Here is a 27,133-nt window from a genome sequence, read left to right on the forward strand (position 1 = left end):
AGTGTTATGAAAGGATTTATATCCTGACTGGAAAATATCCAAAATACTCTTTGTATGTAAAAACACTTGTAATTGTGCAAGAACGGTGTTTTTTTCAAAACTTTTGACATAAAAGGAAGCTTAGAAATAGGACTGTAGTTTGAAAGAACAGAGGTATGAAGTGATGCTTTTTTAAAACAAGGCTCAACTATAGCTTGCTTACAGAATACAGGGACCTTTCCTGAGGAAAGGCTGCTATTGATAAGAGCAACATCATCAGGGCCAATAGTTCCCCAGACCTCTTTAGAGAGTCGTGAGGAGACACAGTCTGAGGGACAAAAAGAAGGCTTGAGATTGTTAACAATCTTTGTAAGATATAAAAGAGATACAGGTTCAAACTGGTCTAGCACAGCAGAACAGGTGTGTGCTACAACTGAGATGGCTGACGTAGTAACCATAGTGGCCCCCATGCTGACAACTTTGTCACAAAAGAATTTTAAAAATCGATTACAGACAGCCTGAGTAGCTTCTAAAGTGGTGGGTGGAATTTAACACAGATCCAATCGTTTTAAAAAGAACACGTGGTTTGTCTCAATTATTGGAGATTGGGTTAGTAAAATATGTAGCCTTTTCAGACCTAACAATATTTTGGAACCTTTTCCAGCTGTCCTTAAGAATTTGAGATGGCACATGCAGTCCATCTTTCTTCCGTCTGCGCTCTGCTCTCCTACACTCCTGTCTGGCCTCACGCGCTGTTTCATCAAACCGCAGTTCCTGTCTGGGTTTTGGCAGCACAACTTTGAGTGGCGCAATGGCGTCCATTATACTATCACATTTGGAAAGAAAAGTTGTCGCAATATACTCAGTATCTTGGCTTATGACAGCTACAGTATTGTTATTTGAGGCAGTAAAAAAGGAAGAGAAGCATTCTACAGCCCCCGGCTTTAGCTGATGACAGTGGCGTGCAGGAGCACTAGATTCACTGCAGTCAAACACTGGGTGGTGATCAGAAAACACTGCATCCAAAAGTTGCACGTTACTGATATCAAAACCACGTGTCTTCAATAAATCTAACATATGGCCCAGTACATGCCATGATTCAGTAAAATCAAAAGTATCCATCAATTCTAAAATCTCAGAAGCCAAAGGCCTGGACGGACAGCAAACATGAACATTAAACTCTCCTAACATTAAGATACAGTCATACAACAGAACATCAGTGGCTAGAAATTCAGAGAGATCCTTTAAAAAGTCTTTGTTGTGCTTGGGTGGCCTGTAAAGTGTAAAGTGCACACAACACAGGATTGCATTGCCCCAATTCAAAACAGCACAATTCAGATGACGAGACACACATAGACTCTATATGTTTGTAGTCCAAACTGTCTCTGAAAATAGCAGCAGTGCCACCACCCCGGCCACTACTCCTCGGTACATTAATAAAAGAGCAGTTCGGAGGAACCAAGTCAGAAAAGACAGAGGACTCAATAGCAGAAATCCAAGTCTCAGTCACAAACAATACATCCAGAAAGTGCATGGAGAAGAAATACTGCAAAATGAAAGTCACGTAGGGCCTAGTGCTCGTATGTGGTACCTAGATCACAGTCGCCACTGTGAAGTGTGAAACATTTTTCAGCCTTGGACATGCCTGTTGTTAGCCCTTCAAGCCCACAGCTGACTTGTGCCCCTATCTCCAGGCCGAAACGCCTTGTATTTGTCATAGGGAATTCTATCACCCGTTAGATGACATTTAATGTATTCCTGGGGTCAGAGCACCCAACATTGCCTCTCACCTCAGGGTGCTGGCGTTGCACAAGAATAGTCAGCCAAAGGAATATGACACTAGATACAGCCACACAGTTATTCATGTCGGCGCCAATGATATTAGGATGAGACATTTGGAGGTCACAAAAATGAACATAGAGAGGACTTGTGACCTCACCAGAAAGATATGTCAGCATCAATTAATAGTCTCTGGTCCCCTTCCCTGCCGGGGTAATGATGAGGCATTTAGCTGGCTGACGTCGTTGAATATGTGGGTGGCATAATTTTGTAGACAGCAAGCAAGCAAGCAAGCACTCATAAATGGCCTTTTTTTTGGGGTCTGTATGACTTATTGATGCCAGATTGCCTTCACCCACCATCCTATCTGCAAACATAGATCGAGCTCTACAGAGAGAGTAACATTAGGACTCGACAGCAGGCCACAGAGTAGGTGATTAGAGAACTTGCAGGCCTCATGACTAATGTGGATATGGAATCCATTAGCTTTGTTGGGAAATTAGTACTGAAAATCCACTATGGTTATAGTGCGGTAAATGTTGCAGGGACAGAAATTCATCAGGTTGAGACTGTGGCCTGTTTCTCCAGATGGATCTATAAAAGCATAGAGGGATATGTTTTGCAAACTTAATACCCATTACTACATTAGATGACAGTAAAAGTGAGGATGCCCCATTGGCTGTTTCTGTAATGTCAAACATTCTGTCTGCTAACTACAACTCACGTGGACCTTCTTAAACCCAAACCTAATTTTAGGCATCTTATATATACTACTCTGGAACCACCCCCAAATCCCAATAGTCCATCTGTCAACCTCACTGAGGTCCTTCATTTGGCTCTCATTAACAGAAGCTACTGTCCTCAAAATTACTGTTGATAAATGATTTAATTATGTAACATAACTTAGATATGATTGGTTTATGTGAAACCTGACTTAAACCTACCGCTGTCCTGCTCTTAAATGAGGCCTGCCCACAGGCATACACATTTAGTCACATCCCTCATGATACAAAGCAAGGCATGGCTGTTTCTCTAATTTATAAATCTTGGTTTAGTTTACTAGCTGTTGGGGGTCTATGGTATAATTTGTTTGATCATCTGATTCGCCACTCTGCCCACGATGCTATGTATTGCCAAGGTCACAAGAATAAAAATCAGCTGTATTACTTTGTCACTGTATATAGGCCTCCTGGCCCATACTCTGAATTCTTAGTTGAATTTGGTGCATTCATGTCTAACCTGTCAACTAGTGCAGATAACATTCTGATTATTTGTGACTTCAACATTCATATAAATAAGTCTTCTGATCCCCTCTGCAAATCATTTATGGAAATTATGGATGTATTAGGATTCCAGCAATGCATTCAGGATTTGATGCATGATACATGAGGCTTAAACACACAGAAGGTAATCAGGGCGTGATGTGAGGCAGCTGCGGGGAATGTTCAGGAATGAGGCATGATCAAACGAGACAAATATGAGAGAGTTAGCCTAAGGCTAGAGGTCTAAAATGGAAATGGCGTAGTTCAAAATTAGAAGTATTCCACCTTGCGTGGTGTGATGCTGTCTTAGACTATTAGCATGCATTACTGGCTACAAAGCGGACCTATTACTCTGATTTGATCAACAAAAACAAGCATAACTCAAAGTTCTTGTTCGACATGGTGGCAACACTTATTCATGGACAACAACCTGTAGTTCGCTCTCCTTTTACAGCACAAGATTTCCTGGATTACTTTGAGAAGAAAATAGAAGACATTAAGTTAAACATATCCCAGCATGCTTTAAGCCAGCCACTACACCTTGCTATTGAGGTAGGTGCTGTAAACCCTGGAAGTTTTGGATGTGTCCTGGATCAAAGACTCTCTTATTACAAAAGTTACAGTTTTTTTATTTCATGTGAAGTTGATCAGACCTGGTTCCCGCAAGGACAGAACTCACTCACAGGAACTCCATCCTAAAAAGGAGCCTGAACACAGTTTATAGAAGTATTTTCTAGACAGTCGGAGGCAATGGGTGGACCCGGATTTTCTATTGGCTAGTATTAACCGAGAGGTGTGTGCATGATTAAAAAGATTATATCATATGTTAGACATTTGCTAACTAGGTCAAAATTGGAAAGACGTAAAAAACAGGGCCTTGGGTTGGTGATTGACTGGAGAACCAATACCTGCTGTTACGTCCTTTCACATGACAACAAGTTAATGAAAGACACTAGCTTTTACAAGATGTATCTTTGGTGCAGATAAAGATTTTAACAAGAACACAAGTCACTGTGCAGATATGAAGAACATATTGACCCAGTGCCAACTTGCTGGTCATCGTTCCTAACCACACGGAAACTTTGCAGGAATGTAATCCCCCCCCCCCCCCCCACCCCCCAAAGGCACAGTTGCGTTGGTTCAATGATCACTCACATTGTCTCAAGCATAAGGACAGAGGTCTAGAACGAAAATGGTGTGGTTCAAAATCAGAAGTATTCCACGTCACCTGGCACTACTCTATTCCAGACTATAAACATGCATTATTGGCTACAAAGTGGACCTATTACTCTGATTTGATCAACAAAAACAAGCATAACTCAAAGTGTTATGTGTCGACGCGGGTTGAGGAGCGGACCTGCGTCAGACAGGACCCAGCGCTAAAAATAACCAGAAAGCGGTTCCAAACAGAAACTATTTATTAGTCACCTGTGCTTAAAAGTGTAAAAACATAAAAACAACATCCCTCTGGTGGAGTGATTCGTGGCTCGCTCTCCAGCGCCCGCAAGGATTAAAGCCGGCGCTCCTGGACTTCCTACCACCGCCAAACACCCCCCAGGTGGACACGACAAACTGATTCTCTGTGAAGCAAAGAGAAGGTGAGGTAAGGCAACAGATACAACTATATCTTCCAATAAACACACGCTATCAGCAACACACTCAGGTCAGTGTCCTTTTTTTTACTTTATGCAAATGAGCAGCTTCTCACAACAAGTGGAGGATCACTTATCCTTCACGCCACAGCAGTGAGAAGCAAACTGCACAATTCTCTTCACAATTCCAGTATACTGTGTAACAAAACACCAAGTTACTATCAACAATTACTTAAACACTTAATTACCTTTCGTGTGTGCTGACAGCATGTGTCCTCACCCCTCCCTGCTTCACGGACTCGATGTGTCAAGACCCAGGCGCGGTCCTCAGCGTCTCACAAACGAATGTCACAAGGTCGAGTTCCCGGCAGTTCTGCTTGAATCACACATGACTTAAATGCAGAACGCCATCCAATTATCTGCTTCAGCTGCAAGTCGTCCAGGTTGCACGTGAGCACCACTCACAGGTGCTTTCCATGATGTTAATGAGGGTGAAGACTCTTCAGCCAGCACCTTCTTCACAGACAAATCAGCCCTCATGCCACCTGGAGAGCAAAGAAAAGAAAAGAACACCAAAACATCCAGCCACGCCCCCCCAACACACAACACAAAGTTCCTGTTTGACACAGTGACAACACTTATTCATGGACAACCACCTGTAAGTCACTCTCTTCATCTAAGATTTCTTAGATGACATTAGTTTAAATATATCCCACCATGCCTTAATTCAGCTACTATACCCTGTTATCGAGGAGGGTGCCATCACTGATATATTACCTAGATTTACTGAATTTGATAGTATCTCACTGGGCATGCTGATGAAACTGTTTAGGGACCTGTGGCCCACTCTTGGGCCTATTGTGCCTACTTTTCAATGATTATTAAATTATTTAGTGATTAAACCAATTATTAAGAAGTCTAATCTTGACCCTAGTGTATTGAAAAACAGTAGGCCAATATCAATCTCTCATTTTGTTCTAAAATTCTGGAAAAAGTGGTTTCACAGCAGCTTGTGGACCACCTTACTGAGAATAATCTCTTGAGCCACTGCAGCCCTCTTTTAGAAAATATCATTCCACAGTGACAGCTCTCACTAAAGTGGTGAATGATCTGCTGCTTACAATGGATTCAGACACCACTGCATGGCTGACATCATACCTAACCAGTCGTTCTCACTGTGTTTTGTACAATAACACTACTTATAACCATGGTGACATGAAATGTGGGGTTCTACAAAGGTCCGTCTTAGGCCCTCTGCTTTTCTCCCTTTATATAACCCCCCTTGGGCACATTTTGTGGCGTTTTGGGATTACCATTCACTGCTATGCTGATGATACTCAGTTATACATGCCAATAACTGCTGGTAATCTTATCCACATAAAATCCTGAGAAGGTTGCCTTGCATCAGTGAGAAGCTGAATGTCTAGCAATTTCCTACTTTTAAACCCTGGATGACCAGGGAGGTGAAGCTGAGAGGCTTGCCTCTACTGGTGGTTGGCTCTCACTGCGGTATTGTATCACTTCCTGTTCCGGAGCACAGCGGTGTTTTGCTGTATCTGTTAGCTGTTTAATCTGCGCAGTTAGATTGATCTAGTTACCTAGATAACAATTTGTTTCACAGTGTAATCTTCACGTGCCTTAACTAAAGCACTCCCTCTGCTGAATCACCTCTAAATTATTTACACATTATTCACTTTGTGTGTTTGTAGGAATCCGCTAGCTTAGCGCAGCTACTAGCTCTTAGCCGGTTTAGCATGGTGGCTTCTCCTGTCTCTCCCGCACTTTTCTGCTCTGGGTGTGAAATGTTTAGTTATTCCTCGGCCTCCTTTAGCAGTAATGGTACTTGTAATAAGTGTAGCTTATTCGTAGCTTTGGAGGCCAGGCTGGGCGAATTGGAGACTCGGCTCCGCACCGTGGAAAATTCTACAGCTAGCCAGGCCCCTGTAGTCGGTGCGGACCAAGGTAGCTTAGCTGCCGTTAGTTTCCCTCTGGCAGATCCCGAGCAGCCGGGAAAGCAGGCCGACTGGGTGACTGTGAGGAGGAAGCGTAGCCCTAAACAGAAGCCCCATGTACACCGCCAACCCATTCACATTTCTAACCGTTTTTCCCCACTCGGCGACACACCTGCCGAGGATCAAACTCTGGTTATTGGCGACTCTGTTTTGAGAAATGTGAAGTTAGCGACACCAGCAACCATAGTCAATTGTCTTCCGGGGGCCAGAGCAGGCGACATTGAAGGAAATTTGAAACTGCTGGCTAAGGTTAAGCGTAAATTTGGTAAGATTGTAATTCACGTCGGCAGTAATGACACCCGGTTACGCCAATCCGAGGTCACTAAAATTAATATTGAATCGGTGTGTAACTTTGCAAAAACAATGTCGGACTCTGTAGTTTTCTCTGGGCCCCTCCCCAATCGGACCGGGAGTGACATGTTTAGCCGCATGTTCTCCTTGAATTGCTGGCTGTCTGAGTGGTGTCCAAAAAATGAGGTGGGCTTCATAGATAATTGGCAAAGTTTCTGGGGAAAACCTGGTCTTGTTAGGAGATACGGCATCCATCCCACTTTGGATGGAGCAGCTCTCATTTCTAGAAATCTGGCCAATTTTCTTAAATCCTCCAAACCGTGACTATCCAGGGTTGGGACCAGGAAGCAGAGTTGTAGTCTTACACACCTCTCTGCAGCTTCTCTCCCCCTGTCACCCCTCATTACCCCATCCCTGTAGAGACGGTGCCTGCTCCCAGACACCAATAACCAGCAAAAATCTATTTAAGCATAAAAATTCAAAAAGAAAAAATAATATAGCACCTTCAACTGCACCACAGACTAAAACAGTTAAATGTGGTCTATTAAACATTAGGTCTCTCTCTTCTAAGTCCCTGTTAGTAAATGATATAATAATTGATCAACATATTGATTTATTCTGCCTTACAGAAACCTGGTTACAGCAGGATGAATATGTTAGTTTAAATGAGTCAACACCCCCGAGTCACACTAACTGTCAGAATGCTCGTAGTACGGGCCGGGGCGGAGGGTTAGCAGCAATCTTCCACTCCAGCTTATTAATTAATCAAAAACCCAGACAGAGCTTTAATTCATTTGAAAGCTTGACTCTTAGTCTTGTCCATCCAAATTGGAAGTCCCAAAAACCAGTTTTATTTGTTGTTATCTATCATCCTCCTGGTCGTTACTGTGAGTTTCTCTGTGAATTTTCAGACCTTTTGTCTGACTTAGTGCTTAGCTCAGATAAGATAATTATAGTGGGCGATTTAACATCCACACAGATGCTGAGAATGACAGCCTCAACACTGCATTTAATCTATTATTAGACTCAATTGGCTTTGCTCAATGAGTCCACCCACCACTTTAATCATATCTTAGATCTTGTTCTGACTTATGGTATGGAAATTGAAGACTTAACAGTATTCCCTGAAAACTCAATTCTGTCTGATCATTTCTTAATAACATTTACATTTACTCTGATGGACTACCCAGCAGTGGGGAATAAGTTTCATTACACTAGAAGTCTTTCAGAAAGCGCTGTAACTAGGTTTAAGGATATGGTTCCTTCTTTATGTTCTCTAATGCCATATACCAACACAGTGCAGAGTAGCTACCTAAACTCTGTAAGTGAAATAGAGTATCTCGTCAGTAGTTTTACATCCTCATTGAAGACAACTTTGGATGCTGTAGCTCCTTTGAAAAAGAGAGCTTTAAATCAGAAGTGCCTGACTCCGTGGTATAACTCACAAACTCGCAGCTTAAAGCAGATAACCCGTATGTTGGAGAGGAAATGGCGTCTCACTAATTTAGAAGATCTTCACTTAGCCTGGAAAAAGAGTCTGTTTGCTCTATAAAAAAAAAGCCCTCCGTAAAGCTAGGACATCTTACTACTCATCACTAATTGAAGAAAATAAGAACCCCAGGTTTCTTTTCAGCACTGTAGACAGGCTGACAAAGAGTCAGAGCTCTATTGAGCCAAGTATTCCTTTAACTTTAACTAGTAATGACTTCATGACTTTCTTTGCTAATAAAATTTTAACTATTAGAGAAAAAATTACTCATAACCATCCCAAAGACGTATCGTTATCTTTGGCTGCTTTCAGTGATGCCGGTCTTTGGTTAGACTCTTTCTCTCCGATTGTTCTGTCTGAGTTATTTTCATTAGTTACTTCATCCAAACCATCAACATGTCTATTAGACCCCATTCCTACCAGGCTGCTCAAGGAAGCCCTACCATTAATTAATACTTCGATCTTAAATATGATCAATCTATCTTTGTTAGTTGGCTATGTACCACAGGCTTCTAAGGTGGCAGTAATTAAACCATTACTTAAAAAGCAATCACTTGACCCAGCTATCTTAGCTAATTATAGGCCAATCTCCAACCTTCCTTTTCTCTCAAAAATTCCACAAGGTTCTGTGCTAGGACCAATTTTATTCACTTTATACATGCTTCCCTTAGGCAGTATTATTAGACGGCATTGCTTAAATTTTCATTGTTATGCAGATGATACCCAGCTTTATCTATCCATGAAGCCAGACGACACACACCAATTAGCTAAACTGCAGGATTGTCTTACAGAAATAAAGACATGGATGACCTCTATTTCCTGCTTTTAAACTCAGATAAACTGAAGTTATTGTACTTGGCCCCACAAATCTTAGAAACATGGTGTCTAACCAGATCCTTACTCTGGATGGCATTACCCTGACCTCTAGTAATACTGTGAGAAATCTTGGAGTCATTTTTGATCAGGATATGTCATTCAAAGCGCATATTAAACAAATATGTAGAACTGCTTTTTGCATTACGCAATATCTCTAAAATTAGAAAGGTCTTGTCTCAGAGTGATGCTGAAAAACTAATTCATGCATTTATTTCCTCTAGGCTGGACTAGTGTAATTCATTATTATCAGGTTGTCCTAAAAGTTCCCTGAAAAGCCTTCAGTTAATTCAAAATGCTGCAGCTAGAGTACTGACAGGGACTAGAAGGAGAGAGCATATCTCACCCATATTGGCCTCTCTTCATTGGCTTCCTGTTAATTCTAGAATAGAATTTAAAATTCTTCTTCTTACTTATAAGGTTTTGAATAATCAGGTCCCATCTTATCTTAGGGACCTCGTAGTACCATATCACCCCAATAGAGCGCTTCGCTCTCAGACTGCAGGCTTACTTGTAGTTCCTAGGGTTTGTAAGAGTAGAATGGGAGGCAGAGCCTTCAGCTTTCAGGCTCCTCTCCTGTGGAACCAGCTCCCAATTCAGATCAGGGAGACAGACACCCTCTCTACTTTTAAGATTAGGCTTAAAACTTTCCTTTTTGCTAAAGCTTATAGTTAGGGCTGGATCAGGTGACCCTGAACCATCCCTTAGTTATGCTGCTATAGACTTAGACTGCTGGGGGGTTCCCATGATGCACTGAGTGTTTCTTTCTCTTTTTTGCTCTGTATGCACCACTCTGCATTTAATCATTAGTGATTGATCTCTGCTCCCCTCCACAGCATGTCTTTTTCCTGGTTCTCTCCCTCAGCCCCAACCAGTCCCAGCAGAAGACTGCCCCTCCCTGAGCCTGATTCTGCTGGAGGTTTCTTCTTCCTGTTAAAAGGGAGTTTTTTCCTTCCCACTGTAGCCAAGTGCTTGCTCACAGGGGGTCGTTTTGACCATTGGGGTTTTACGTAATTATTGTATGGCCTTGCCTTACAATATAAGGCGCCTTGGGGCAATTGTTTGTTGTGATTTGGCGCTATATAAATAAAATTGATTGATTGATTGATTGATTGAAGCAGCTGTTAAAGGAGATAAACTCCGCCTTCAGAGCTGGTGATAGGGCTCTCTACAGCACAGCCCGTGCCAACCAGAAGCGAGGCATCAGGAAGGCTAAGGAGGCCTTCAGGAGGAGGATCCATGAACAACTGGACAACAACAACAGCAGGCAGGCATGGATGGAGCTCCAGCACCTGACTGTGACACCAGGAGCAGCCATGCTGCCACCAGTGGCCGAAGCAACTTCATGGTGGGGAGCACGAGGTGAGATGCACGCTGAGGGATGTCAACCCATGCAAAGCAACAGGCTCCGACAGCATCACCAGATGGGTGCTGAACGACTGTTCAGCTAGATTGCCAGGATTTTTTCAAAAATCTTCAACCGATCCCTGACACAGTCTGCTGTTCCCACATGCTGGAAGACCTTCACCGTAGTCCCCCTACCCATGTAATCCCCCATAACCAGCCTTAATGATTACCGGCCTGTTGGACTCACACCGGTGGTGTGAAATGCTTTGAAAAACTGGTTAGAAGTCACATCATGTCATTCATAACCCCACTTCAGACCCAAACCAATTCACTTACAAGGCCAACAAGTCAACAAAGGACACTGTGATCACTGCCCTCCACACCATGCTGAACCACCTGGACCAACAGGTGGAACAGCTGACAGTGTGGTGCAGAGAAAATAGGGAGGGGGGGGCTGTGTGGAAAGGGTCAGGGACTTCTGTTCCCTTGGAGTCCATATAGAGGAGAAACTGACCCGGGACAGTAACACCACACCACTTGGTAAAGAAGGCACAACAAAGACTCCACTTTGTGAGAATCCTCAAGAAAAATAACATCAACCAGAGATGTCTGGTGTCTTTTTCCTGCTCTACCATGAGGAGCATCCTCACATACTGCCTCTGGACTTGGTTTACCAGCTGCATGGGGCAAACAGGAAGGAGGTCAAGAGAAGATCACTGGGTGCCCTCTACCTACACTGGTGGACCTTCATGGCTCTGACTGTCTCAGGAGAGCCAACACCATCCTAAAGGACTTGTCCCACCCTGGACACTCTGTTTGAGCTGCTGCCATCAGGCAGACGGTACAGGACTGTACCGTGTTCCGTCTGTCTGTCTCTGTCTGTCTGTCTCTTCCTGTGTCTCTCTGTCTGTCTGTCTCCATCTGTCTGCCTCTTCCTGTGTCTCTCTGGCTATTTGTCTGTCTCTATCTATCAGTCTCTTTCTGTCTCTCTGTCTATCTGTTTGTCTCTATCTGTCTGTCTCTTCCTGTGTCTCTCTGTCTATTTGTCTGTCTCTATCTGTCTGTCTCTTCGTCTGTCTGTCTCTGTCTGTCTGTCTCTTCCTGTGTCTCTCTGGCTATTTGTCTGTCTCTATCTGTCTGTCTCTTCATGTGTCTCTCTGTCTGTTTGTCTGTCTCTATCTGTCTGTCTCTTCATGTGTCTCTCTGTCTGTCTGTCTCTATCTGTCTGTCTCTTCCTGTGTCTGTCTGTCTGTCTCTCTCTATTTGTCTGTCTGTCTGTCTCTTCCTGTGTCTCTGTCTCTCAGTCCAGCTGGTGTAGGAATGGTTCAACGGTTGGATGCTGCTTGTAGCTTTCAGCAGCAGGATAACCTCACGACGGCCGACCACAATAATATATCAAACAGGTTTGATTCTCATTCGACCATACGATCTGCGATCAGGAGGTGGTCGTCAGATGTTGACCGCAGCTTGATACTCCATGAACACTACACGATGCAGGACGCACGATTAACCTGAAACTTGGTCCAAAAATTCCTGCATGAAAAATCATCTTGCACACTGTAAAGCACGTTTTACAACATCAAATGAATGTTGTAAAGAGAGAATGTGGAGAGAATATGCGCAAACATGCGCACATTCTCTCCACATGCAAAAAATTTTGCGAATTCTCCGTAAAAATGCCTGTTTTTACAAATAAAAAAGGAATATTTTACAAAAGCACATTTAAACACCAACACACAACGGACGTCACATTAACGTGTTGGTTTACATAATGAATGACTGAACCAATCAGTGTTTAGCAGAGGCACGTTTACCCAGAATCCTTTGCGATCTGTCTCTTTGTTACAAAACGTCAGAATTAGTGCATTATTCAACGTTAAAAGATATATGTTATATTTTAACTTTGTACAAATGACAGAATTAACATTAATGGAGTTATTCTATCGGTATTAATGTTATTTATAAATCAACACCATAACTCAATATGACTTTATTTTTTAAGACCTCCGCATGACCGGAGCTTTATAATTGATAGAGAGCTAGCTTTATGGCTGCTCTCAGGGTGTCTCTGTGTTGGGAGGGCTGTAATAAACAAAAGCTTCCAGCAGGGGCCGAATGTTAAAAGAAAAAAGTGTGGTGTCATTGTTTGGGTCTCGGGGTGCCTCTGTGCTCAGAGCGCTGTAGTAAACAAGAGCTTCCAGCAGGAGTAGACTGTTGAAAGAAAAAAGTGTGGTTTTATTGTTTGGGTCTGTTATTTTTAATATTATTATAAGCTACTAAATTTGTTTTACTAGTAGTTGTAAATGTGCCAGAGATAATATTGGAATTTATCGGTTATCTGTAACTTCCGATACATTTTTGGGTGGTTTATTGTTTTATCTTTATCGAAGATAACTTTTCAGTTATCTGATTATCTGTTATTGAAGTTAATTTTTTGGTTATCTGTGCCTACCACTGGTGAGATCTGAAGTTTCAGTTCATAAACTGAATCACAGGTGTTTGTCCAACTTTGTGCAGCTGTAATGGGGTTCTTGAAAGTTTGGACAGACCTCTCGACAAACTCATTTGTTGCTGGATGGTGCAGTGTTGATTGGAGGTTTTTGATAGATTTCTTCATGAATAGACTGATCTCCTCTGAAGTGAATTGTGCCCCATTATCACTGCTGCCGTGGGCGAAGGGGTGCCGGTGGAGGCTCATCCATCCTGAACAGCTGTAGTAATGTCTTTAATTTGTTTGTCTATACATGGCCACCAGATGTCGCTCCAAGAGAGACCCAGGTGTCCTTTGTAAAAATCCTTGACACAGTGAGGGTTAGCCACGTCTGGCTGAAAACTCTGGGAACATAGAGTCACACCCTTGGATTGTGATATCAAAGATTTTTCACAAAGGGTGGTCTTTGGATTTCAGTACTGGTCACAGGCAGCTGGTTCACCACGGATCTGCTGGATCAAGGGAGGAGAACATTCCGTCTCCTGTCGTGGACAGTGGTAGAACGCTGCACTGATGCTTAGTTGCCTTGTATCTGTCAGGTCTTGCCCCTGCTCAGTCCTCACCCATTATGTTTGTTGTCAGTCTCTTTATTGATTTTCCTTTTGTCTGCTTTTTTGACAATCTGGTTATTTGCTTTTAGTCACAGCTGCTTGTTGTCTGTTCATCACACCATAGCCCACATCTTTAGTTCCGTTCTGGTTTAGTTCAGTCTTTGAACCACCATCTTTGATTTTTGTTCATCACTGCTTTTGTCACAGCTTGTTTTCTGTTCACCACACTGAGCCCTGACTACCTGTGAATCATGACAGAATTCAATGTCGTAACAGTACGCCCTGAGGAATACAGCCCAGCATTGCAAACAGGCTGCCTTTGTGGGGGTAAAAAAAATTATCAGAAAGGCTTAATGATTTGTCACAAGTGTAAACCGTCTCCCCTGAAGATAGCGCTGAATCTTTTTCCGCACATGGCACAGCCACACTGCATTCAGCAAGTTTCAGTCATCACATGACCATGTGACACAGCTGACGACAGTCGGACAAATTAATCTCTGTGTGTTGCTGTTTTAAAGCAACATTTGTACCACCTTGGAACCAAGCTTTGCTGCCAGTTGAGTGATAGTGAGGGGTCTTGTAATGCCCCAGTGTACTATGGGAAGAGGCATGGATGTAGACAAAAGAGGACGATGAAATTGCAAACTTGTGTGCCCCTTCAACAAATTCTACTTCATTGCTTTGCTTTACTTCAGTGATACAGCGTCTAACCTCGACCAGACTGCCAAGACAGGAAATGAGAGTCAATGTACATCTCTCAAGAAAAGCACTCCCCTTGAAAGTCTCACCAAAAACCTGAAAATTCCACTCAACACAGAATCTTATGGACAGAAAAATAAGGTTTATTTATGAAAAGATAAACAACCTTCTGTGGTGTTTCTGCATCAGGACATCGTGCTAAGAAGTAAGAATATCCGACATGCGCCTTCACTTCCTCCTTTAGCCATAAACTCCAGCACTCACAGATGGCTCCGTATCAAACTACCATTTTGTGTTGTTTGCTGATAGTATGAAGATATTTATTGTACATTTTGATTATTTTGACAGTCCGTATTGACTGAAAATAACTAATGTCATGATTCCAAATAATCCCGTACAGTAGGTGGCGGTATGCACTTTTAAAGCTGCTTTGCAAGCCGCCAATAGACACATACATCAGCTCATGTGTTGGGAAAAATGTCATCTTTTACAGGACCTAGCATCACATCACATAGCGCAGTGGCTAACGTTAGCATGACCAAATGGCTTTTTTGTGAGTATTTTAATTGTAAATATGTGTTATGTGGGCCGCTGAAGAGGAGGTACTGCTGGCCCACCACCACCAGAGGGCGCCCTGCTTGGAGTGCGGGCTCCAAGCACGAGAGGGCGCCAGACCCAGAAGAAGTGACAGCTGTCATTCATCCTCTGCACCAGCTGTCACTCGTTCATCATCATCATCACCACCATAAAAGCCAGACTGCAACTCCACCTCCTCGCCGAGAAATCGCAACTACTGAAGAGGTAATTTCTCTGCGGATTGACACTTTGTGTAATAATCTGAACTTCTGTTGCAGCCGTTTTCCTGGAGTGTTGCCTTGTCTGTGGGATTGGCGTTTGGTGTGACAGCGACGGCTTCGCCTCACACCCCAAACCAGATAAGTGGTTAACCAGGAGCTGCACGAGTGTGTGATTGGAGGTGGAGGTGCTCCCTCCTAACTGTGTACAGACTGTGGATTACTGAGTGTGCGGACTCACACTTATTCATCTTATCTCTGCTTTCTGCCAGCAGTACCAGGGTCGACAGCCGAAGACAGAGGCTACCTGGGGACTCGGGACTTGGCGGCTCCGGTGTTCTTCAGGCCGTTGGTGGTGGAAGCCATGTGGGACGTGGCTTCTCTCTCGTCGGGGGTCTTCTATCTTCGAGCCTGCCCACACGTCACCTGGTGTCAATTGACTTTGCAAATTTCTGTGAATTTAGTTGTGTATTATCACAACATTAAATTGTTACTTTTTGGCTTATTCATTGTCCATTCATTTGCGCCCCCTGTTGTGGGTCCGTGCTACGACACCTTCTCAACAGGATTTCTCCTGCCAATTGTCATGGATTCCGAGGGGCGTCAACCCGAGCTTGAACGGCCAATGGAAGAGCCAGGAGCGCAGGCGTCAGCGGGAGGCGGGTTGAGTGAGCTGCAGCAAATCTTAACCGCCTTCACGGCTCGGCTGGATTTAGTGGCCGAGCAGAATGTTCTCCTTAACCGGAGGGTGGAGGCTCTCACCGCCAGGGTGGAAGCGCGCGATCAGGGCGCTGCTGCAGCTACTCCTCTGGCTGGTCCTGGGCCTGTAACAGACGTTCCACTGGTCGTTCAAGGCCCCCCCCCCCCCCCCCCCCACCGTCCCCTGAAGCATACATAAGCCCTCCGGAACCGTACGGAGGCTGTGTTGAGATGTGCGCAGACTTCCTCATGCAGTGTTCGCTCGTCTTTTCACAGCGTCCTGTCATGTACGATTCAGACGCCAGCCGGGTGGCTTATGTTATTAGTCTGCTTCGAGGAGAGGCACGCGCCTGGGCTACGGCGCTTTGGGAGCAGAATTCACGGCTCCTAACGTCTTATGCTGAGTTTATACGGGAGTTCAAACACGTTTTTGACCATCCCAACAGAGGCGAGACCGCTTCGAGCGTGCTGCTGTCAATGAGACAGGGGCGTCGCAGCGCAGCCGAGTATGCAGTCGACTTCCGCATCGCGGCAGCGAGGTCCGGCTGGAATAACGTTGCGCCCCACGCCGCCTTTGTAAATGGACTGTCTCCGGTCCTGAAGGAGCACCTGCTGGCTAAGGAGGAACCGCGGGATTTTGACGGGCTTGTCAGTTTAGTTATACGCTTAGACAACCGTTTGACTGAGCATCATCGGGAGCAGGCCGGGGGGCGTGACCGGGCACGAGCCGTCCCTCCCCCTTCCGGTTCCGAAAGGGTGACGTCGTCCCCACGCTTCACTGCCAGAGAGCTCCGTGTGGCTACATCTCCCCCTGCTGAGGAGGCTAGGGACACGAGCAGGGCCAAAATAAAAACAAACGTCAGACAAAGGAGGCTGGCCCGCGGGGAGTGTTTTGTCTGCGGCTCTTGTGAGCATATGCAGAAGGACTGCCCCAAAATGGTCAAACTACAACGCCCGTCCTTAGAAACTGGGCTAAGGGTGGGCCATAACACGCACACGGGGAAACCCTGCAAATCTGCACGAATCCCAGTAACGATCCTTTGTGGGGATTTAACCCTTCACGCCCCAGCACTGGTAGACACGGGGTCGGAAGGGAATCTGCTAGATAGCAGATGGGCAAAGGAAGTAGGGCTCCCCCTGGTGGCTCTGCCGGCACCATTGCAGGTGCGAGCACTAGATGGCACCCTGTTTCTGTTAATCACACATCAGACACAGCCAGTGACCTTGGTTGGGTCTGGGAATCACAGGGAGGAGATCGTGTTCCATGTAACACCTTCTACTTCCCAAGTGATTTTGGGATTTCCATGGATGGTGAAGCACAATCCCCGGATAGATTGGCTGTCCGGGGTTGTGACGCAGTGGAGCGAAACCTGCCACCGGGAGTGTTAGGATCCTCGGTTCCTCCCGGCACGACGGCTAATGACGAGGTTAAAGCCCCCCCCCCCCAATCTATCGGCGGTGCCAAAGGAGTACCATGATCTTGCTGACGTTTTCAGCAAAGATCTGGCGCTCACCCTTCCCCCGCACCGACCGTACGATTGTGCCATCGATTTGGTCCCGGGTGCTGAGTACCCGTCCAGTAGGTTGTACAACCTCTCACGTCCGGAACGCGAATCAATGGAGACCTACATCCGGGACTCTTTAGCTGCCGGGCTGATCCAGAACTCCACCTCCCCGATGGGTGCTGGTTTCTTTTTTGTGGGTAAAAAGGATGGCGGACTCCGTCCATGCATTGATTACAGAGGGCTTGAACGAGATCACGGTTCGCTACCGATACCCGTTACCTCTGTTGGATTCAGTGGTTCACGCCCCTGCATGGAGCCCAAATTTTCAACTAAATTGGATCTTAGAAACGCGTACCACCTGGTTCGGATCCGGAAGGGGAGAACGAATGGAAGATGGCATTCAACACCCCGTTAGGTCACTTTGAGTACCTGGTCATGCCGTTTGGCCTCACTACGCCCCCCGCAACATTCCAAGCTTTGGTAAATGACGTCTTGCGGGAACTTCCTGCATCGGGTTCGTCTTCGTATATCTGGACGATATACTCATCTTTTCCCCGGACCCTGAGACCCATGTCCAGCATATACGTCAGGTCTACAGCGGTTGTTGGAGAACCGGCTGTTTGTGAAGGGCGAGAAGTGCGAGTTCCACCGCACTTCTTTGTCCTTCCTGGGTTCATCATCTCCTCCAACTCCGTCGCCCCTGATCCGGCCAAGGTTACGGCGGTGAGAGATTGGCCCCAACCAACAAGCCGCAGGAAATTGCAGCAGTTCCTCGCTTTGCAAATTTCTACAGGAGGTTCATTAAAGGTTACAGTCAGGTAGTTAGCCCTCTGACTACCGTGACCTCCACCAAGGTCCCCTTCACCTGGTCGGATCGGTGCGAAGCCGCGTTCCAGACTTGAAACGCCGGTTCTCGACTGCACCAGTTCGGTGCAGCCTGATCCTGATCGCCAGTACATAGTGGAAGTGGACGCCTCTGACTCAGGGATAGGAGCCGTGCTGTCCCAGAGCGTGGAGGCTGATAAGGTTCTCCATCCTTGTGCCTATTTTTCCCGCAGGTTGACCCCAGCTAAACAGAACTATGATGTCGGCAATCGGGACTTCTGTCATGGGTCCAAGCTGTCCTGTGATCCCGGAGTGCGTAGGACCGTGGCAGTAGTCCAGCAGCGCTTCTGTTGGGCGTCCCTGGAAACCGACGTCCGGGACTACATCCAGGCCTGTACCATCTGCGCCAGGGACAAGGCAGACCATCGGAGGACCTCGGGACTCCTCCAACCCCTGCCGGTGCCTCATCGCCCCTGGTCTCACATCGGCCTGGACTTCATCATGGGCCTCCCGCCGTCCCAGGGCAACGCCGTTATTCTCACGATAGTGGACCGGTTCTCCAAGGCGGCCCACTTTGTGGCCCTCCCGAAGCTCCCGACGGCCCAGGAGACGGCAGACCTCCTGGTCCACCACGTCATGAGGCTGCATGGGATACCATCGGACATTGTTTCAGATCGTGGTCCCCAGTTCTCTTCACAGGTGTTGAAGAGTTTTTGTAAGGAGCTGGGGGCCACCGTGAGTCTCTCATCTGGGTACCACCCCCAGACGAACGGCCAGGCAGAGGGGGCTAACCAGGAGCTGGAGCAGGCCCTTCGCTGCGTCACCTCCGCACACCCGGCGGCCTGGAGTCACCATCTGGCCTGGATCAAGTATGCCTATAACAGCCAAGTCTCGTCTGCTACCGGCCTCTCCCCTTTTGAGGCATGTTTGGGGTACCAGCCCCCATTGTTCCCGCTGGTGGAGGGAGAGGTCGGTGTGCCCTCGGTCCAGGCCCACCTCAGGAGGTGCCGCCGGGTGTGGCGGACCGCCCGCTCTGCCCTGTTAAAGGCCCGGACGAGGGCCAAGGCCCATGCGGACCGCCGGCGTTCCCCGGCCCCCACATACCAGCCCGGGCAGGAGGTGTGGCTCTCGACCAAGGACATCCCTCTTTGTGTTGACTCCCCGAACTGAAAGACAGGTTCATTGGTCCATTTCATGTCCTCAAGATCATCAACCCGGCCGCAGTGAAGCTCCATCTCCCGGCTTCACTGCGGATTCACCCTGTTTTCATGTTTCCCATTTGAAACCACACCACACCTCGCCCCTCTGTGCTCCGGGACCTACGCCGCCTCCTGCCCCGGCTCATTGACGCGGAGCCTGGCATGGACAGTCCGCAGGCCTGGACGTCCGTCGTAAGGGCCGGGGGTTCCAATATCTGGTGGACTGGGAGGGGTATGGACCTTAAGATGCTCCTGGTGAAGAGGAGCTTCATCCTGGACCCGACCTCCTGGCTCGATTTCTACACGAGACATCCGACAAGCCTGGTCGGACGCCAGGAGGCGCCCGTTGAGGGGGGGGTCCTGTTATGTGGGCCGCTGAAGAGGAGGTACTGCTGGCCCACCACCACCAGAGGGCGCCCTGCTTGGAGCGCGGGCTCCAAGCACGAGAGGGCGCCAGACCCAGAAGAAGTGACAGCTGTCATTCATCCTCTGCACCAGCTGTCACTCGTTCATCATCATCATCACCACCATAAAAGCCGGACTGCAACTCCACCTCTTCGCCGAGAAATCGCAACTACTGAAGAGGTAATTTCTCTCCTGATTGACACTTTGTGTAATAATCTGAACTTCTGTTGCAGCCGTTTTCCTGGAGTGTTGCCTTGTCTGTGGGATTGGCGTTTGGTGTGACAGCGACGGCTTCGCCTCACACCCCAAACCAGATAAGTGGTTAACCAGGAGCTGCACGAGTGTGTGATTGGAGGTGGAGGTGCTCCCTCCTAACTGTGTACAGACTGTGGATTACTGAGTGTGCGGACTCACACTCATTCATCTTATCTCTGCTTTCTGCCAGCAGTACCAGGGTCGACAGCCGAAGACAGAGGCTACCTGGGGACTCTGGACTTGGCGGCTCCGGTGTTCTTCAGGCCGTTGGTGGTGGAAGCCATGTGGGACACGGCTTCTCTCTCGTCGGGGGTCTTCTATCTTCGAACCTGCCCACACGTCACCTGGTGTCAACTGACTTTGCAAATTTCTGTGAATTTAGTTGTGTATTATCACAACATTAAATTGTTACTTTTTGGCTTATTCATTGTCCGTTCATTTGCGCCCCCTGTTGTGGTCCGTGCTACGACACCTTCTCAACCATATGTGTAATAATAGGCAACGGGCCGGCAGAAGGCTGCTACGCTGAGCTGCACACATCAAGCGTTTACGCTTTTGATTCTTTTAGCACATTTTACATCATCCACAACATATTTACAGCAAAGTCTTCATCCTGTGTGCACTGAAGTGTGTCATGTGATTCCAGCTGGCTCCCCTGCTGTTTATCAAACTGTGGATGTCATTTGGAGTTTATTTATTGACATCTGGAGAATTTCTGATACTTCTCATGGTGTATTTTCTTCTTCACTGGGTCTGGATGGCCACCATACTGTAAGTGAGTGGGGATAATACCGTTGCTCACATTTGTTTTGTCTTGTAACTCTTTTGGCAGAACTCTGGCATCGAAAAGGCCTTTCTCTTCGATGTGGGTGAGCAAGATTTACATCGCCACAGACCAGCAGTCCAGTGGACATGCAGACATACGAACTGTGTTGTGACATGATTGATGTCGTCATTGGACATCTCGTGTATCTATGGGTAAGCCAAAGGACACTCACAGCACTCCACAGTAACACAGAGACTGTGATAACAGACCTCCTCCGACAGACACCCAGTGTTGTAATGTAACAAAGTAGAAATACTTTGTTATGTACAGTAGAATTTTGACATATCTGTACTTTACTTCCTTATTTACATTTCTGGTGACTTTCCGATACATTCTCCCTTAACCATCTTCATTACTTGTTACTACAATATAAAAGTAGGAGAAATTTTTATTGAGCCAGAATGCAGCGGTACGCAGTAACGGGAAGAGATATACAGTCCTCTACAGCTGGTACGCAGTACCGGGAAGAGATATACTGGTTACGATTAGAGCCAGGAACCAACAAAGGAAGATCCCCGATATGCATACAGCCGGAGACTCAAAGGTGCATTCAAAAAGTCAGGGATTTATTACAGTTTAGTTAAACTCTCTGTCTCTGCTCCCCTCCACAGCATGTCTTTTTCCTGGTTCTCTCCTCAGTCCCAACCAGTCCCAGCAGAAGACTGCCCCTCCCTGAGCCTGGTTCTGCTGGAGGTTTCTTCCTGTTAAAAGGGAGTTTTTCCTTCCCACTGTCGCCAAGTGCTTGCTCACAGGGGGTCGTTTTGACCGTTGGGGTTTTACATAATTATTGTATGGCCTTGCCTTACAATATAAAGCGCCTTGGGGCAACTGTTTGTTGTGATTTGGCGCTATATAAATAAAATTGATTTGATTGATTTGATTTGATTTAAACTCAGGAACAGGTAAGTGTCACAACAAAAATACAGACTAACCCAACTCTGGCTGAGGGATTCCAAAAACAGCTGGTGTAGGAATGGTTCAACAAAATGTAATCTAACTCCAAAGACAGGGTATGTCTCTTTCCCGGTACACAGCGGTGCACCATACCGGGAAGACACATACAGTCCTCTACAGCCGGTAACAGCATACCAGGAAGAGATATACAGTCCTCTACAGCTTGTACGCCATACTGGGAAGAGATATACAATCCTCTACAGCCAGTATGCAGGGGTACGCCGTACCGGGAAGAGATATACAGTCCTCTACAGCCGGCAGAAAGCCGTAATCCAAAAAATCAGTGGTCAGAACACGCAAAATAGTCCCAGACCGAGCATCAAACAATCGCCAGACACCGTGCCAACAGAGAGGAACAGGAAGTGATTCAGGATGACGAAATTTAAAAATTCTTTAATTCTCCTCCACGAGCTGTATCAACAGCAGGCACTGCTCTTCTCTCCAGTTGGGCTTTCTACTTCCTTTTTATATACATTTCTTTCATTGTTTTGGTCATTCTGCCAAATCAAACTGCTTCTCATAAGGACGCCAACAATCACAGGAATTGCTGACAGCTGAGTCTGCGTCCGCCAGTAATATCAAATACATTAAGTAGTAAAATTACCAGTATGGAGAGAAGACATAACAATAAGCTAATCAATAAAACTAGCATGTTGCCTGTGGGATCCATGTGCTCTAGATTGGGTAGTGTTTATAAAATAGGTAGCTGACATTTTTCAAAGGTGGTAATAAATTATGCAAAGTTTCTTCTGTAATTTTTGAATGTTAATTACTGTCTTAATGTATTCATAAAGAATAAATTGCTTAGGTTCTTGTTATCATATACAACTATTATTGTTATTATATTATTATTATTATTATTATTATTTGTATTACTACTATTTTTTTTACTTCAATTTTATCGTTTGATTTTTAAATGGACCACAATGGAAATAAGTATCATCCATGTTTTTTTAACGTATTTACACTCTCATCTTCAACCGCCTACTCCAATTAAGGGTCGTTGGGGGGTGGAGCCCATCCCAGCAGCCATAGAGCATGATGCCGGGTACACCCTGGACAGGACACCAGTATGTACAATTCAATTTAATTAAATTAATTTCATTTATATCGCACCAAATCACAACAAAGCTGCCCCAAGGTGCTTCACACAAGTAAGATCTAACACAGGTGACAGTGGTAAGGGAAAACTCCCTCTGATGATAATGAGGAAAAACCTCAAGCAGACCAGACTCAGAGGGGTGACCCTCTGCTTGTGCATTGTATCAGTTTTTTGTATCAAGTTTTTTTACAATAGTTTTACAAAACGGAACATAACAACAAAGATGAATTAGATGAGCGGTCCATGCAGATGTTAAGTCACAGGCAGCGGTTCCACTCCTTTACTTCTTACTGATGTATTTTTTTATTTATTTTTGTTTTTGTTTATGCACCAATTAAACAGATCAATTCCTTGTATTACTTGGCAATAAATTTGATTCTGATTCTGATTTGAGCAGTTGGGATGAGTTTGTCAGATTAATTAGGCCATACTATGGAACCATATGGAAAACAGTATGGTTTATATATGGCAAGCATCATGTCTTATATAAATTAAGGAGTATTGTCCTTATAAGACTACTATATTTTATGTAAAATATCCCAGAAAGAACACATAAATCATATAATGGATTTTCAGACTCTTATGTAATACTATAGGTTTTATATATTCAATTTAGCATTCTAGATATATGGTACTAGTAAATAATTTATATAAAAAGTATAAAAATCTTATATGAACATGTGAAAGTGCATACAAAAAACACAAATAATAATAGAAGATACCCATTTTAAATGATCTTATGCAATTTTTATATTTCTTAAGTTAATAGTGTGACTCCTTACATCTGGTTTATAAGGATTTATATTATTATTCATAAGTTTGTTATAAGATACTATATTTTTTGTATAAGATTCTGTGTCCATAAAACATAACATTAAAATAAATACTTGAGCAAATTTCAGACTTTTTTATTTCAGTACAAAACTCTACAAATGTATTTTTACACTTTGAACAAAACATAACCAACATCCAAAGCAAACAGGTGGACTAGGTTTATGGAATAAGAATGTTTCGGCTCATCACAGAAGTGTTGTCACCTCAGACTCATCTTCAGATAGTTTCAAAATACTATATGAAGACTAATCTAAGCTGACAGCACTCCGTGATGGAAGCGAAACATTCTTAACTCCATAACCTAGTCCAGTTGACAATTCAAGCTTCACTAAGAAACATCTGGAACATCCATTTTTAAAACACTATACCTACAACTGCTCCTGGACTGTCATCAAACAGCATCAGTGCTTCTGTGTCCAGCTTTTCTTTGTTTATTCTTTCCCCTGATTTCTGTAAGTAGCAGAGTTGGCATTTTGTGCCACAGCCCAAGCCAGCTTGTCAATGTAGACTTTGACCCAGGAACTATTTCCACCTATCAAAAGAAGTAAAAACTGGTCACTTTTCAGAAGTCAACAAATGGAAGAATAAAGTTTCAGTGATCGTTTGTACCAGAGTTTTTGTCTAAAAGAGTTTTAGTTCACAGGCTATTGGATGCCAATACCAAACTGATATATGTAGCACTGTTTTAACTTCCACACATTATCAATCTGGGAAGGCTCCTGGTCAGTTTGTTTGGGAAAAGGCATGACATTTATTACAATACTTGAAGCTGATTGGATTAACCTCCTTTCTCCTGTAATGGGCTATTAGCCACAGGAGCAGGTTAAGTGTACACCACTTTAGAGTAGTTTAGATTCTTATTGGCCCGTGTCATAAAAGACCCTGCTGCAGTGCTGCATGTCATTGATCTGAATTGATCTCTTTAAAGATATATTTCACAAGTTTGAGAATGCACAAATCTCTTAGAAATTTGATACTCTATAAAGGGTACAATAGTCTTTTATATATAAATCATATAAACAACATACATGTCATATATGTTATATTTGCCATATATGACCACACGTTTATTGTAAAATACATCAAACTTGTATAGTTTGTATAGGGAGATTTTACACCATATAGGATCAACATATAAATCATTTAAAACATGAAATTTATATACTTTTTCAATAAAATGTTTCCATGTGGGGACTCAGTTGGAAGTCAGTTGACACTATTTCCAGCTGATTAGGCACACAAGAGGTGTGATGATCCAACCCATTTGGGCCAGCTGTTATGATTCTGGGCTTTTTCCACTTTCGTGTTCCGAGCCTTTTGTGTTTTAGTCATGTCATGTATCATAGTTCTGCTTAGGTTATGTTGGTCTTGTTTCATGTTCATGTCAGGTTTCTATGCTCAGTTTATTATTGGCTTTGTTTTGTTTACTCTCTGTGTATCTTTTCTTTGCCACATATTTAGTTTTGCTTTATTGTTCATTATTTGCTTTCACTCTGGTCTCTTACGTTGCTTTAGTCTTAGTTTAATTCTGTTGATCATATTTATTCTATTATGCTTTAGTCACCAGTCCGTGGTTATATTGATCTTCACTTGTTTCTTATCTGAATATGTTCCATTTGTCACTTATTGCTGACCAGTTAGTTTCCTTTAATTTTATTGCTTTTTTCTGTTTATCAGTTATCTTGTTTCATTTATTGCATGATTTTGTAGGTCACCGGGTTTGTTTCACCTCTTTGCATATAGTTTGTTGTGCCACCTGGTTATCTTTTATTTCTTAGTTGAGCCATGATTAGGTTCCTTTCTAGCTTTGTTTTTATTCTGATGATTACTTTTCAGTTCTTATGTGAGGCTTGCCTCTACTGGTGGTTGGCTCTCACTGCGGTATTGTATCACTTCTGTTCCGGAGCACAGCGGTGTTTTTCTGTATCTGTTAGCTGGTTTAATCTGCGCAGTTAGATTGATCTAGTTATCTAGATTACGATTTGTTTCACCCGTGTAATCTTTACGTGCTTAACTAAAGCACTCCTTCTGCTGAATCACCTCTAAATTATTTACACATTATTCACTTTGCGTGTTTTTAGGAATCCGCTATGCTTAGCGTAGCTACTAGCTCTTAGCGATTTAGCATGGCGGCTTCTCCTGTCTCTCCCGCACTTTTCTGCTCTGGGTGTGAAATGTTTAGTTATTCCTCGGCCTCCTTTAGCAGTACGGTTACTTGTAATAAGTGTAGCTTATTCGTAGCTTTGGAGGCCAGGCTGGGCGAATTGGAGCTCGGCTCCGCACCGTGTCTCAATTTTATATAATGGGACTACCTTGGCAATTTTCCATTTCATCTGGGAAAATTCACTGTGACAGGAATTTTTTTTCTGTTGACAGGATTTTCAGATTACACGTGTGCACGTGCAAATGAGTGTATTGGGACAATGTGCAGTACAACCCAGTACTGTAATACGCAATTCAACCAGGCACTGAAGCACTTTACATGTAGCACTTGTCACTTTACTGCAGTACTTCTGCACCTCAATCACCCATCATCATAAAACTCTTTTAGTTCCTCCACCTGTTGGCTGCTTATTAACGATCAATTGCTGCTACTTGAATTTGTAAATATTGTATGTATATTCGGTTTAATTGTTTTAATTGTTTTCTGTCATGATTGATTTGTTTTGGTATGTTGTGTGTTCTTAGTCTGTTTCTATGTTACTTGAACTACGGATGGAAATAGTATCCTGCTGTAATCCGGCATATCTACATGTAACTATGTTCATTAATATGCATTGTCCCATTTCAAATAAATGTGACCTATGCACCAATCTGCCCTGGAAGACATTTTCACCACTTGCTGTCAACATCAAGCATCTTAAAGGACTCATGTCACCTCACCCATAATTTATTCCAACTTCTTCAGGAAGGAGTTACAGGACCACGAAAACATACACCACCCAGACCGCTGAACAATTTTTATTCTAAAGCTTTCCTCACACTGCTCTCTGCTCTTAAAAACACAACCGACAACTGTATATCATCTGCAATAACTTACTATATACTGATAGCTGTGGCAACACTCAGTACACTATTATTTATTCTTTTATTTAGAGTACATGTGCATTAGGTGAGGTGTGTTAGTGTGTGGACGTGTGTTAGTGGGTGCGTGAATGTTATTGTAATGTGTTACTCTTTTTATTGTCCTAGGGACTGAGTCCTTTTTTAAACTGAGTGCAATTAATTTTGTTGTATACATATACAATGACTATAACGAAGCCTTGATCTTGACCTTATTCACATGAATACTGTAGTCACAGGACAATCAGAATCTTATCAGCAAAGTTGCAAATCACAGATAAACTCACTAAATTCATCTAAGAGTTTG

General features: G+C 44.3%; 1 pseudogene; it reads left to right on the forward strand.

The window, feature by feature from the left end:
- Nucleotides 1-27,133, forward strand: part of LOC117500800 — a 203,646-nt pseudogene that overhangs the window by 80,608 nt on the left and 95,905 nt on the right.

The sequence above is a fragment of the Thalassophryne amazonica genome, chromosome 19, assembly GCF_902500255.1.
Source record: "Thalassophryne amazonica chromosome 19, fThaAma1.1, whole genome shotgun sequence".
Taxonomy (NCBI): Eukaryota; Metazoa; Chordata; class Actinopteri; order Batrachoidiformes; family Batrachoididae; genus Thalassophryne; species Thalassophryne amazonica.